At 41.7% G+C, this 14,618-nt stretch overlaps 1 protein-coding gene across 1 annotated transcript in view; it reads left to right on the forward strand.

Annotated features, from left to right (window-relative positions):
- The first annotated feature begins 293 nt into the window (after positions 1-293).
- The window catches only part of LOC121281049 (uncharacterized protein KIAA0232-like), a 59,102-nt gene continuing 44,777 nt past the window's right edge, over positions 294-14,618 (forward strand). Inside the window, exons 1-2 of the mRNA XM_041193648.1 lie at positions 294-353; positions 952-1,034. The gene's annotated coding sequence lies outside the window, so the exon portion shown is untranslated. The remainder of the gene's footprint in view (positions 354-951; positions 1,035-14,618) is intronic.

The raw sequence follows: 14,618 nt of genomic DNA on the forward strand, positions 1-14,618 counted from the left end.
ACAGAAAATTATACTTGGCTTATAGTGGCTAATAACAGAATCATATTCAAAAAATATGTGGATAAACCAATAAATCATTTTGAAATTTAACAAGTTTATTTTTTAAAAACTAGTTTATTTGGAAGATAACATGCAGTTATACTGACTGGTATGACATGGTATTGAATAAATTCATGTTATGGATTTGAAAGATATTTCATCATCTTGAATTGTCAGGAACTTTGCATTGGTATTCTTGATTTTATCTCAACAGCTTTATAATTGAACTATTCATAATTAGTTTTGAAGCTGAAGAAACCTTCTGGCAGCATGAGTGGCACAATTCAGGACATGCACTTGTGTTAAGGCATGAAGTGAGTTTTCAGTATTCCTCCCTGCCACGCCCCCAGACTCAATGTTTCTTTTACCCTATTTTTGCAATTTGTTTTTTGACAAGAAAGGAAAAATTGACATTTTCCAATGCTTAACTATTACCGTGGTGCTCATAGTGGGCATGCCTGATGGTGCAAAGAAAGGAACTGATCCAAAAAGGCAGGCAAACGTATATCCAAGGAGCAGGTGAGCACCTGCCAGCGAACTTTGGGCGTGTACCTATAAGAAGGCAACTGTTCACTTTTTTTAACTTGAGCACAAACTTCACAATTTACTGTTTAAAACTGGGACCTCTAGCAATATCCTGTCATAGCAGCAGAAAGTCTACCTTTTTCTCCATTGGATGAACTATGCTTGGTCTGTTGTGGATGAAGTAATTGGGTCACTTGGATTTCAATATTTTAGGCCAATGAAATTAGATTTTAGCACATTTCATTGCAGTTTCTAAATTTTAAAAAGATGCTTTTTTGATATTAGGAATTTTGTCAGAATGTTGAAGCATTTACTTTTTAAAATCGGTTTTATTTCTTGTGTGCGACTTATATTCTTTATGCATATTTTTGTGTTCTTTCAATCAAGGAGAAAGAATTACACCTGTGTGGCTTCACGCTTCTGCCACAACAAGCAGGACATTGGGGTGTACTTTTTGGACTGGAGTTACGGTAAGTTAAGCTCAATAAGACCATACATTTAGTGTGATGCCATTAACCTGTTCTAACAGGTTGAGCATATTTTGAATAATAGTGTGATCTTTTTCTGATTATTTTCACTTTTCTAGTTATGCCACACGTAAATTAACTTTTTTTTTATTCAGGGGATGTGGGCGTCGCTGGCTAAGTCAGCATTTATTGCCCATCCCTAATTGCCTTTGAGAAGGTGGTGAGGAGCTGTCTTCTTGAACCGCTGCGACCCATGTGGTGTAGGTGCACCCACAGTGCTGTTAGGAAGGGAGTTCCAGGACTTTGACCCAGCGACAGTGAGGGAACGGCAATATATTTCCAAGCCAGGATGGTGAGTGGCTTGGAGGGGAACTCCCAGGTGGTGGTGTTCCCCCATATGGCTGCTGTCCTTGTCCTTCTGGTAATGGTCATGGGTTTGGAAAGTACTGTCTAAGGAGGCTTAGTGATTTCCTGCAGTGCATCTGTAGATGGTACACACTACTGCCACTGCATTTGGCAGTGGTGGGAGTGAATGTTTGTGGATGATGCGTCAATCAAGCGGGCTGCCTGGATGGTGTCAAGCTTGAGTGATATTGGAGCTACACTCATCCAGGTAAGTGGAGAATATTCCATCACACTCCTGACTTGTGTCTTCTAGATGGCGGACAGGCTTTGGGGAGTCAAGAGGTGATTTACTCACCACAGGATTCCTAGCCCCTGACCTGCTCCTGTAGCCGCTGTATTTATATGGCTAGTCCATTTCAATTTCTGGTCAATGGTAAGCCCCCAGGATGTTGATAGTGGGGAATTTAGTGATGGTAATGTCATTGAATGACAAGGGGCGATGGTTAGATTCTCTCTTGTTGGAGATGGAGATGGACATTGCCTGACACTTGTGTGGTGCAAATGCTATTGCCACTTGTCAGGCCAAGCCTGGATATTGTCCAGGTCCTGCTGCATTTGGACATGGACTGCTTCAGTGTCTGAGGAGTTGCAAATTACGTTGAACATTGTGCAATGATCAGCGGACATCCCCACTTCTGACCTATTGATGAAAGAAAGATCTTTGATGAAGCAGCTGAAGATGGTTATCCCCAGGACACTGCCATGAGGAATCCCTGCAGTGATGTCTTGGAATTGAGATGATTGACCTCCAACAACCACAACCATCTTCCTTTGTGCTAGATATGACTCCAACCAGCAGAGAATTTTTCCCCTGATTCCCATTGACTCCAGTTTTGCTAGAGCTTCTTGATGCCACACTCAGCGAAATGCTGGTGTCAAGGGCAGCCGCTCTCACCTCACCTCTGGAGTTCAGCTCTTTTGTCCATGTTTGGACCAAGGCTGTAATGAGGTCAGGAGCAGAGTTCTCCTGGTGGAACACAAACTGAGTGTCAGTCAGCAGGTTATTGCTAAGCAAGTGCCTCTTGATAGCACTATTGATGACCCCTCCTATCACTTTATTGACGATTGAAAGCAGACTAATGGGGTAGTAATTGGCTGCGTTGGACAGGACATAAAGGGGCAATTTTCTACATTGCCAGGTAGATGCCAGTGTTGTAGCTGTACTGGAACAGCTTGGCTAGAGCTGCAGCAAGTTCCAGAGGACCAATCTTCAGTACTATTTCCTGAATATTGTCAGGACCCATAACCTTTGCAGTACCCACTGTCTTCAGTCATTTCTTGATATCATGTGGAGTGAATCAAATTGACTGAAGACTGGCATTTGTGATGCTGGGGACCCCCAAGGTGGCCGAGGTGGATCATCCAGTTGGCATTTCCGGCTGAAGGTTGCAAATGCTTCAGCTTTATCTTTTGCACTGATGTGCTGGGCCCTCCCATCGTTGAGAATGGGGAATTTGTGGAGCCGCCTCCTTCTGTGAGTTGTTTAATTGTCCCCCACCAATCACAACTGGATGTGGCAGGACTGCAGAGCTTAGAACTGATGTTAGTTATCGAATCTCTTAGCTCTGTCTATTGCATGTTGGATTATGCTATTTGGCATGCACTCAGTCCAGTATCGTAGCTTCACCAGGTTGGAACCTCATTTTTAGGTATGCCTGGTGCTGCTGCTGGTGTGCCCTCTTGCATTCTTCACTGAACCAGGGTTAATCCCCCTGGCCTGGTGGTAATGATAGAGTTGAGGATATCCCGGGCCATGAGGTTATAGATTGTGGTTGAATACAATTCTGCTGCTGCTGATGGCCCACAGCCCCTCGTGGTTGCCCAATCATGAGTTTAGATCTGTTCAGAATCTATCCCACTTAGCACAGTGGTAGTGCCACACAACACGATGGAGGATATCCTCAATGTGAAGACAGGATTTTGATTTTGTCTCTGCAAGGACTGTGCGGTCACTCCTACCAATACTATCTTGGACAGGTGCATCTGCTACAGGTAGATTGGTGAGGATGAGGTCAAGTATGTTTTTCCCTCTTGTCAATTCTCTCAACACCTGCCGCAGAGCCAGTCAAGCAGCTATGTCCTTTAGGAGTCACCAGCTCGTTCAGTAGTGGTGCTACTGAGCCACTCTTCGCAATGGACATCGAAGACCCCCCCAACCAGAGTGCATTCTTTTCCCTAGCCACCCTCAATGCTTCCTCCAAGTGGTGTCTAACATCGAAGTGCACTGATTCATCAGCTGAGGCAGTAGATGGTAATCAGCAGGAGGTTTCCATGACCATATTTGACCTGATGCCATGAGACTTCATATGATCTGGAGTTGATGTTAAGGACTCCCAGGGCAACTCAGCCCCGACTGTATACCACTGCACTGCCACCTCTGTTGGGTAGGACCTGCAGTGGGGACAGGACATACCCAGGGATGGTGATGGTGTCTGGGATATTGTCATACTCACGGAATCATATCTTATAGACAATGTCAGGCTGTTGCTGACTAGTAGTGAGACAGTTCTCCCAATTTTGGCACACTCCCCCCCCCCCCCCCCGGCCAAAAGTAAGGAGGACTTTGCAGGGTCGACAGAGCTGAGTTTGCCGTTGTCGTGTTGATGCCAGGTGCTCTGTCCGGTTTGATATAGCTGAGTGGCTTGCTAGGCCATTTCAGAGTCAACCACTTTGCTGTGGACCTGGAGTCACATGTGGGCCAGACCAGGTAAGATTTCCTCCCCCCTAAAGGACATTAGTCAACAGCAAGACTTCCTTATTCTTGTACTCCTATCCCCTTGCAATAAAAGCTAATATGCCATTTGCTTTCATAAATGCTTGCAGATTCTGTATGCTAACTTTTGTGTTCTTGTACAAGTATACCCATGCATTGCTGAACATCAACATTTAGAAGTGCCACACGTTTTAAAAAGTACTCTTATATTCTTACTACCGAAGTGAATAACCTCGCACTTTCCCACCTGCCACCTTGTTACCCACTCACTTAACTTGTCAATATCTCTGAAACTTTTTGTCCTCCTCACAGCCTACATTCCCACCTAGCTTTGTATCATCAGAAAACTTAGGTACATTACTCTCAAAGTCACTCACCAAGCTGACTTGGAAATATATCACCATTCCTTCACTGTCGCTGGGTCAAGACCCTGGAACCTCCTCCATTACAGCACTGTAGGTGTACCTACACCACATGGACTCCAGCAGTTCAAGAAGGCAGCTCACCAACACCTTCTCAGAGGCAGTTAGGAATGGGCAATAAATGCAGGCCTAGCTGGCCAGGCATGAATAAAAAAAAGTCTTTTTGCATAAGGCATTAATATTGATTGTAAATAGCTGAGACCCAGCACTGACTCTTTCAGCACTCCACTAGTTACAGCCTGCCAACTTGAAAATGCCCCATTTATCCTTACTCTTTGCTTCCTGTGCTATGACATGTCAGGCTAACTCACCTGTAGTTCCCTGTTTTCTCTCTCCCTCTCTTGAATAATGGTGTTACATTTGCTAATTTCCAATCCACTGGGACCATTCTAGAGCCTAGTGAATTTGGAAAATTCTAACCAGTGTATCCACTATCTCTGCAGCTAGCTTTTTTAGAACCTTAGGATGTAGGCCATCAAGACCTGGAGATTTGTTGAATTTAGGACAGAGATGAGAAATTTTTTCTCTGAGGGTTGTGAGACTTTGGAATTCTCTGCGTCAGAAGGCGTTGAAGGTGGGGTCATTGAATATTTTTGAGGCAGAGGTAGATAGATACTTGTTAGGCATGGGAATCAAAGATTATCGTGGTTAGATGGGAATGTGGAAATCAAAACACAAGAAGATCTGCCATGATCTTATTAAATGGAGGAGCAGGCTCGAGGGGCTGAATCGTCTACTCCTGTTCCTTTTTCTTATGTTCTTAACATACAAACATACGAATTAGGAGCAGGAGTAGGCCACTCCGCCACTCAAGCCTGCTCTGCCATTCAATAAGATCATAGCTGATCTGAATGTAACCCCAACCCCACACTCCTGCCTACCCCCGATAACCTTTCACCCCCTTGTTAATCAAGAATTGATCTTCCTTTAAAACATTCAAAGATTCTGAGCTGAGTTTTGCCCTTGACGGGTGGGCCCGACCGACTCGGTGGCAGGCGGGCAGCTGATCGCCGCAGCCAAAACCGGCCCCGCCACTAATTAAGTGACGCCTGACGGGAAGAGCTGGGCCCTTCTTGTGCGGGCGGGGGTGGATTCCCCAACTGCGAGAGTGTGCTCTTTCGCGCATGTGCGCAAAAGGGCACAGGTCTCCCTGAGGCTAAGTGGTGCCTCAGGGAAATCGCTGAAAGGTTGTGAAAGTTTAAAAGTAAAAAAAAATAAAATCATTAACATGTCCCCCTCATGAGAAAATGGCACACGAGATGGGACATGTTAATAAAGTGCACAAAAACTTTATTAAACTTTTTTAAAGCTGAAATTAAATCTCATCCTGTCAGTGGATGAGATTTGTTTAAAAAAAAATCACTTACCCGCCTGCCCATTGGGCCTGTGCGCTGAGCCAAAGTTCGCACGGGCTCCTCAAAATCAGTGTCAGTTGCTGACTTAAGGGTCTTAACAAGGGCCTTTAATTAATGGCGGGCGTGCGTCGCGCTGCATAGCGCACCTGCCGACCGAAACATTGTGCTGACATCGGGACGCTCACGTGACGTCAGCCTGCAACGTTTTAAACGCTGATGTGTGGGCTCCGCCACCCACACATCAGCCAGAAAATTCAGCCCTCTGTTTCTACCACATTTTGAGAAGTAAGTTCCAAAGACACTCAACCCTCTGAGAGAAAAAAATTCCTCCTCATCCCTGTCTTAAATGAGCAAACCCTTATTTTTAAACAGTGACACCTAGTTCTAGATTTTCCCACAAGAGGAAACATCCTCTCCACATCTACCCTGTCAAGACCCCTCAGGATCTTAAAGGTTTCTATTAAGTCACCTCTACTCGTCTAAATTCCAGTGGCTACAAGCCTAACCTGTCCAGTCTTTCCTCATAAGACAACTCACCTGTTCCTGGTATTAGTCCAGTAAACCTTCTCTGAGCTGCTAACGCATTTACATCTTTCTTTAAATAAGGAGACCATTACTGTACACAATACTGCAGATGTGGTCCTACTAATGCCCTGTACAACTGAAGCATAACCTCCCTACTTTTGTAATCAATTTCCCTCACAATAAATGATAACATTCTAGTTGCTTTCCTAATATTCCAGATGTGGTCTCACCAATGCCCTGTACAACTGAAGCATAACCTTCCTACTTTTGCAGTCAATTCCCCTCACAATAAACGATAGCATTCTATTAACTCTAGTACCTGCATACTAACCTTTTGTGGTTCATGCACTAGGACACCCAGATTCCTCTGAATCTCAGAGCTCTGCAATCTTTCACCATTTAGATAATATGCTTCTCTTTTATTCTTCCTGCCAAAATGAATGATTTCACATTTGCCCACATTATACTCCATTTGCCAGACCTTTGCCCACTCACTTAACAAATCTATGTCACTTTGTAGCATCCTTCCATCCTCTTCACTATTTACTTTCCTACCTATCTTTGTGTCATCAGCAAATTTGGCAACCATTCCTTTGGTCCCTTCATCCAAGTCATTTATATAAATTGTAAAAAATTGAGGCCCTAGCACTGATCCCTGTGGCACACCGCTCGTCATACCCTACCAACCAGAGAAAGACCCATTTATGCCAACTCTCTGCTTCCTGTTAGCTAGCCAACCTTCTGTCGGTGCCAATACATTACCCCCTACACCATGAGCTTTTATTTTGTGCAGTAGCCTTTGATGTGGCACTTTGTTTCCCTTTTACAAAACCATGTTGGCTCTGCCTGATTGCCTTGAATTTTTCCAAGTGCCCTGCTATAACATCTTTAATAGTAGCTTCTAACATTCTCCCTATGACAGATGTTAGGCTAACTGGCCTGTAGTTTCCTGCTTTCTGTCACTCTCCCTTTTTGAATAAAGGAGTTACATTTGCTCTTTTCCAAACTAATGGAACCTTCCCTGAATCTAGGGAATTTTGGAAAATTAAAACCAATGCATCAACTATCTCTCAAGCCACTTCTTGAAAGACCTTTCAAGATCTTAGGGTGAAGTCCATCCGGACCTGGGGATTTGTCAGCCCGCAGCCCCAACAATTTGCTTAATAGCACTTCCCTGGTGATTGTAATTTTCCTGACTTCCTCCCTCCCTTCCATTTCCTGATTTACAGCTATTTTTGGGATAAGTTAGCTTATAGTAATCAAGGTGTCTGGGAGCATTGAGAAATGAGATGAGGGAAAGAAATTGTGCCTCATCCTCCATTGGATCCTTTAACAGCCCATCAAAACCCACTGTGGGCCTGAAGTAAGTTTTTAGACCTGTACATGCTTTATAAACACTAACATACAGTTGGTAAATTAGTAAAAGTTGCATCTAGCACGAGAAACCTACTGAGGCTGGGAAAAGTTTTGAGGGAGTCAGAAATGATCAAGAAAGAATGTAGTAGTTGTACGTTTTTGATGATTACCTCATAAAAATGCATAAGAAATAGGAGTAGGAATAGGCCATTCAGCCCTTTGAGCATATCCAGTCATTCAGTACCGCTGATCTTCTACCTCAACCCCACCATCCTATACTTTCTTCATATTCTTTGATTCCCTTAGTATCCAAACATCTATTGATCTGGCACAGCCCTCTGGAGTAGAGTTCCAAAGATCCACAATGCTTTGAGGGAAGACATTTCTCCTCATTTTATCCCTAGATGGCAGACCCCTTATTCTGAGACTGTGGCCCCTAGTTCCAGACCCCAGCCAAGGAAAGTATCCTCCCAGCGTCTACCCTATTAAGGCCCTTTGGAGCCTCCATAGCTTCCTTTTCAACCTAGCATCGGACCTTCCTTTCCACCACCTTCATTAGCAAATTGGGATACATTAGATTTGGTCCCTTTGCCTAAGTCATTAATATAGAATGTAAATAGCTGAGGCCCAAATACTGATCCATACCTCATGAGTTACAACTTGCCAACCCGAAAAGGACCTGATTATTTTTGCAGTCTGTTTTTTTGTCCATTAATGAATGCTCAATCCATGCTAATACATTCTCCCCAATTCCATGAGCCTTAATTTTGTGTAATAATGTCTTGTATCCAAATATACTAATTCCCTCTTATTCACCCTATTAGCTACATCTTCAAAGAACTCTAATAGACTTGTTAAACACTCCTTCCTTTTCATAAATCTGTGTTGACTCTACCTAATCAGATTATGATTTTTCAAGTGCCCTGTTAGCACAACCTTAATAATAGATTCTAGCATTTCCCTGACTATTGATGTCAGGCTAACTGGCTTATAGTTCCATTTCCCCTCTCCTTTCTTGAGTAGGGGTTATGTTTGCTACTATGGGAACCACCCTAGAATTTGGGGAATTGTAGAAGATCAAAACCAATACTTCCACTTTCTCTGCAGTTGCCTCTTTTAAAATTCTTAATTATCTTTAAAATTAAGATTCAGGTTGTCAATCTGGGGATTTCTGGACTTTTAAATCCCATTCATTTCTCCGGTACTATTTCTTTACTATAATGTCATTAAGATCTTCATTTTCACTAGATCTTTGGTTTGCCACTATTTCCAGAATTATTTTTCTGCAATGAAGACAGATACAAAATATTTGTTTTATGATTCTACCATTTCCTTGTTTCCCATTATAGCTCCTGTCTCAGCTTGAAGGGCCCCACGCTTACTTTTGCTTTTTTTACCCTTTGTGCATACCTCTAGAAGCCTTTACAATCTGTTTCTATATTTCTTGCTAGTTTACTTTCATTCTTTTTTCTCTTTCTTTATCAATTTCCTCTCCATCTTTTGCTGAATTCTATTACACCTTGATTTTCCGAGCTAAGGACCTTTCTCTGTACTGCCACTGATATGGGCACAGGAATAACTCGCATCTCACTGCCTAATGCACAAACATTGCCGGTGAAAAATGAGCCCAGGCACCTGACAACCATTAGACCTTGGGGCAAAACCTAGAATTTTTCTGATGGGAGTTGGAAAATGTTGATAATGACATTTTAAGTATTTTACATTATGCCTCATTAGTTATGTTATGAGTTATATTTTTACCTTGCTGTGACTCTTGTTAATTGTATATCAATTGTGTAATTATATGCAAGGGGAGGGTATTAATTATGATTTCACTTGAGCACCTATTAAGAGACTATGGCTAAGGGAGGAAAAAAATTCAGTTTGAGGAATTTGATTGGTTCAGTCTCTTGACTCGCCTTTGATGATTGGTGGTTTTCATGTCTTTATTGATTTTTCATTGGAAGCCTTGTTACGTGCTTTTCTTAAGTTTGATTAGTATGATGCCCAAATATTGGAATTGTGAATACAAAATTTGAGCCAGTGGGCTGAATTTAGTGGAGACCACCAGACCGGACATGATGGCAGAGGTTCTGGGAGAATTGGGCGGGAGTACCCATAGCCAATTCCCGGCATTGGGAAAACTGTCCCCAGTTTAGTTGGGGGTGCTAAGAACCTGACACAGAAATCCTGCCTGTTGGCTGTGGAACTAATTAGATTCTTAAATGAGCCACATAAAGCCAATGAACCTGAGCCTACCAGAAATTAGTGGTAGCTCAGGGATTTAACAAGATTAGCATGGGTGTCTCGTGGCTCCAGAGGCCATCCAGCAAACTCTTTGAGTTTGTCTGTGGCCTCATAAGACAGGTTCCTTATTGACAGGCACTTAGCACCCGATCACAGTATGTATAAATATGATAGCTGTCTCACAATGTATGAAATAGGTGTTTGAGGAACTATGATAAGTATATGCATAGGTAAATCTTTTCTAATATTCCTGATAGATCTCCCATAGAATTGCTAAATTAATCAGAGGATTAACTGTTTTATAACAACAGGAGGCATATGATGAAACTTCAATTTTAATTTATCCATTTTTTAGATGCTGTTTTTAATCTCTGAACAGCGAAAATTATTAAAGGGTTACTCTAGCAGCTGCCTCCAATCGGCACTTGTTTCATTTATTGGCAGATTAAACTAAAATCTAATTTTAAATCATGATTGTTTGATGCCAGAATGGCCAACACTTGTATTAACTGTCTGGAAACATACTTGGGTGCTAGGCTGGCTCAGGGAAACAGACCAGGGACATTTTCAATCATGCTGCTGATTACAATTTGTTTGTTTCTGTCTTTGTGAAAGTCTCTCCTAAATTCCTTCTCTTGTGTGCCTAGCACAGTTTGTGTATCTCTTTACATTTTGTGTGTCTTTCATCATTTGGTACTGTGTCCCTATAGAGAAATTTCTGAATGGATTTCCGTTACCTCTTGCCACACATATACACTCCAACGATAATTCCTCTTTATGCATGCCGTCATTCTCTTTGAAATGCACTGTCCTTGACGCACACGCATTCCCTTTCACCCTCTGGATCTCCTTTGCATCCTGCTTGCTTGATCTGAACACAACATAACTCCTCCTTTCTCTTTGTCCTCACCTCACCATCCTCACAAACATACAACACTTACAGATGCACATGTGCTCAACCTCCCACTTCCTCAGATGCATTCTCTAAGTTGAATTGCTTTTTTAAACTTTTCCAGTAGACTGAACACTTTCATTTGAGCTGAGCATGTCATAGGAATGATCAAATTAAAAGATAATAGTTTTTTTGGTGATATTTGATAGCAGAGTGCAACCAAAGGGTGCAATGAGGTAGCTTGATCTATCATTTGAATGATTAATTATGTTATTGCAGCTAGAAAACAAATTCATTTTGTTGGGAAAAAAGAGCACAAAAGAGAACAAGAGGCTGACTGGTATCAGTTGCTTAACACAATGCCTCAAAATCTATATAAAGAGGTAAGGAGTTTGCATTTATATAGTACTTTTCACAACCTCAGGATACCCAAAAGCACTTACTTTAAAAAGTAATTGATTGGCAGTATGGCCACATGATAGCCTAAGAAATAGGAACAGGAGCACACCACACGGCTAATCAAGCCTGCTCCGTCATTCATGCTCCGTCATTCAATATGATTGTGGCTGACCTTGGGTCTCACATCTATTTTCCCGCCTGCTCACCATATCTCTTAATTCCCTGAGACCCCAAAAATCTATCTATCCTAGTCTTGAATACATTTAATGATGGAGCATCCACAACTCTGGGGGTAGAGAATTCCAAAGTTTCACAACCCTTTGAGTGAAGTAATTTCTCCACATCTCAGTCCTAAATGTTTGGCTCCTTATCCTGAGACTGTGCCCCTGTGTTTTAGATTCCCTGACCAATTGAAACATTTCTCAGCATCCACCCTACCGACCCCCTTCAGAATTTTAGAGGGTTTCAATGAGATCACCTCTCATTCTTCTAAACTCCAGAGAGCATAAGCCCAATTTACTCAGACTCTCATCATAGGACAATTCCCTCATCCCAGGTACCAACTTAGTGAACCTTTGCTGAACCGCCTCCAATGCAAGTATATTTTCTTAAATGCAGAGACCAGAACTGCACACTACTACAGATGCAGTCTCACCAAAATCCTGTGCAACTGTAGCAAGACTTCTTTATTCTTGTACTCCAACCCCTTGCAATAAAGGCCAACAAGCCATTTATCTTCCTAATTGTTTGCTACACCTGCATGCTAACTTTCTGCATTCTTTGTATAAGTACACCAAAGCCTCTTAGAACTTCAACACTTAGAAGTTTCTCACATTTTAAAAAATATCCTACTTTTCTGTTCTTATGACCAAAGTCACTTCCCTTTATTATACTCCATCTGCCATCTTGCTGGCCAATCACCTAACCTGTCCATATCTCTTTACAGCCTATGTGTCGTCCTCACAGCTTACCTTTCCACCGAGCTTGGTATCAGCAAACTTTAGATACATTATCTGTCTCTTCATCTAATTCATTAATATGGATTGTAAATACCTGAGGTACCAGCACTGATCCTTTCAGCACTCCACTATTCACTGCTTGCCAAGTCAATAAAGCCCTGTTTATGACCACTCTCTGTTTTCTATCAATTAACCAACCCACAATCCATGCTAATATAACTACCCGCAACTCCAAAAGCTTTTATCTTAAGCTGCCACATGAAAGGTTAACAGTTATCAAATGCCTTTTGGAAATCCAGGTAAACTACATCTACTGATTTCCCCCCTATCCCTACTAGTTACATCCTCAAAAATACTCTTAAAATGGTGACATGTAAGATGCAGGAAGCACGGTAACCAGTTTATACAGATTATGTTTCTAAATAGATGAGCAGGTCACTGGTTTTATATGTTGTGAGGGGTAAATGTCCACCTTTCGAATAGTGCTGTTAGTTCTTTTTCATCCACTAGAGACTTGCCAAGATTCAACATCTCATCAAAAAGACAGCACTTCCTCAACACCACACTGAAATGTCAGCATAGATTATGTGCTCAAGTCTCTGTAGTGAGGCTTGAGCTTAACCTTCTGATTTGGAGGTGTGAGTGCAACCACTGAGTCATGGTTGGACCTTAAAAGGGTGAATGCTATTTGCAGAACTGCATGTGCCCTTGTGAGGGATGAGAGGATTAATCGATACTCGTTCTTGTTTGCAGTGACACATGGCTACAATTTTGATGCATAATTCCGGTACTGCTGTATCAATTAAGCTCCATTAATGTCTACTTTTAATAGAGCAATGAGACTCATAAGCGTGTCTTTTTTAAGCCCTACAGTTCAAAATATTTGCTTTATTTCCATTTATTCCTCCTCCAAACTGGAGCATTGGACTTAAGAAAGGATTTTTGATCTGTATCTACATGACAGTGATGAATGTCAGATATGGCCAGGCTGCATAAGGACAACACCTAAAAAGCAATGTCTACTTCACAAATCTGGCTGTTTTTTTTTTTAAAGAGTTCAATGGAAAACGGTGCTGTTAAAGGGGGGATCGAGTTCAGAGCTTTATGCTTTGACTCCCAGTAAGTATTGAGTGAAGCACAGTGTATTTCAAGCTTGATCACAATTAAATTCCCAATACAAGGAAATTGTAGCTAATGAAAATTATGGAAAATTAGAGAAAGATACTGAGGGCAGAACAAAAATAAATAAGATGCTTAAAAATAAGGGAGGGGGCAAAAGTTTGAAACAATAATCTGTTAAAATTCTTTTCCTTTCTGCATTGCTTGTAATAATCTTTGCACCTTGTGTCTAATATTTTTCTGTCACTTTTTTTCTACGAATCTATATGCCAAATGGACATGCCAATGTTGGTTTGCAACTCAGCCCAATCAAGCCATGAAGCTCTCACCATTTGCTCAATGTTTTCTAAAATATGGTTTCATATTTCATTTTCTTCAGTAACAAAGATTTCTTAATTTCAAGAACCAGGGTTTACCTAAAATAAAAATTCAAAAAAATAAATATTTAACAATACGATTTTAATTTAACCATTGAATTGTCTTTTGTGTTTTTCATATCTTCATAAAGACTATTTTTAACCTGTGCAGTAATGATATGATCTTAATTTGATAAGCACATAGGAACAAGAGCAGGTTAATTTGCCTCTTGGTGCTGATCTAACTATGATCAGTTAGATCATAGCTGATCTGAATCTCAACTTTGTTTCTCTGTCTTGCTCCATTTTCCATGAAACTCTTATCTAAGAAAAGTCAATCTCTCTCAGCCTTGAAATCTCCAATTATCCTAAGATTTGTGGGGGCAGGGGTGGTGGTGGTGGAAGAAAAGGTTTCAAATTTCTACTACCCTTTGTAGTGAGGGAATGATGGTGTGGTGGGAATGTGAAGAGGACATATTAGGGGCAAGGCAGTTGGCAATAACATCCACTAGCCTAATGGCAGTGGGGGATAACAGAATCTAATGGAATGTGCCAGAAGCACCACCTTTTCCCCTTTAATCTTTCTCTTGAGGTCCCCAGCATCACAGATGTCCGTCTACAACCAATTCGATTCACTCCATGTCACATCAAGAAATGGCTGAAGACACTGAATACAGCAAAGGTAATGGGCCCTGGCAACATTTCAACTGTAGTACTGAAAACTTGTGCTCCAGAATTAGCCGTGCCCCTAGACAAGCGGTTCCAGTACAACTGCAACACTGACATCTACCCAGCAATGTGGTAAATTGCCCAGGTATGTCATGTCTAAAAAGCAGGAC

This window comes from Carcharodon carcharias, chromosome 8, assembly GCF_017639515.1.
Source record: "Carcharodon carcharias isolate sCarCar2 chromosome 8, sCarCar2.pri, whole genome shotgun sequence".
Taxonomy (NCBI): Eukaryota; Metazoa; Chordata; class Chondrichthyes; order Lamniformes; family Lamnidae; genus Carcharodon; species Carcharodon carcharias.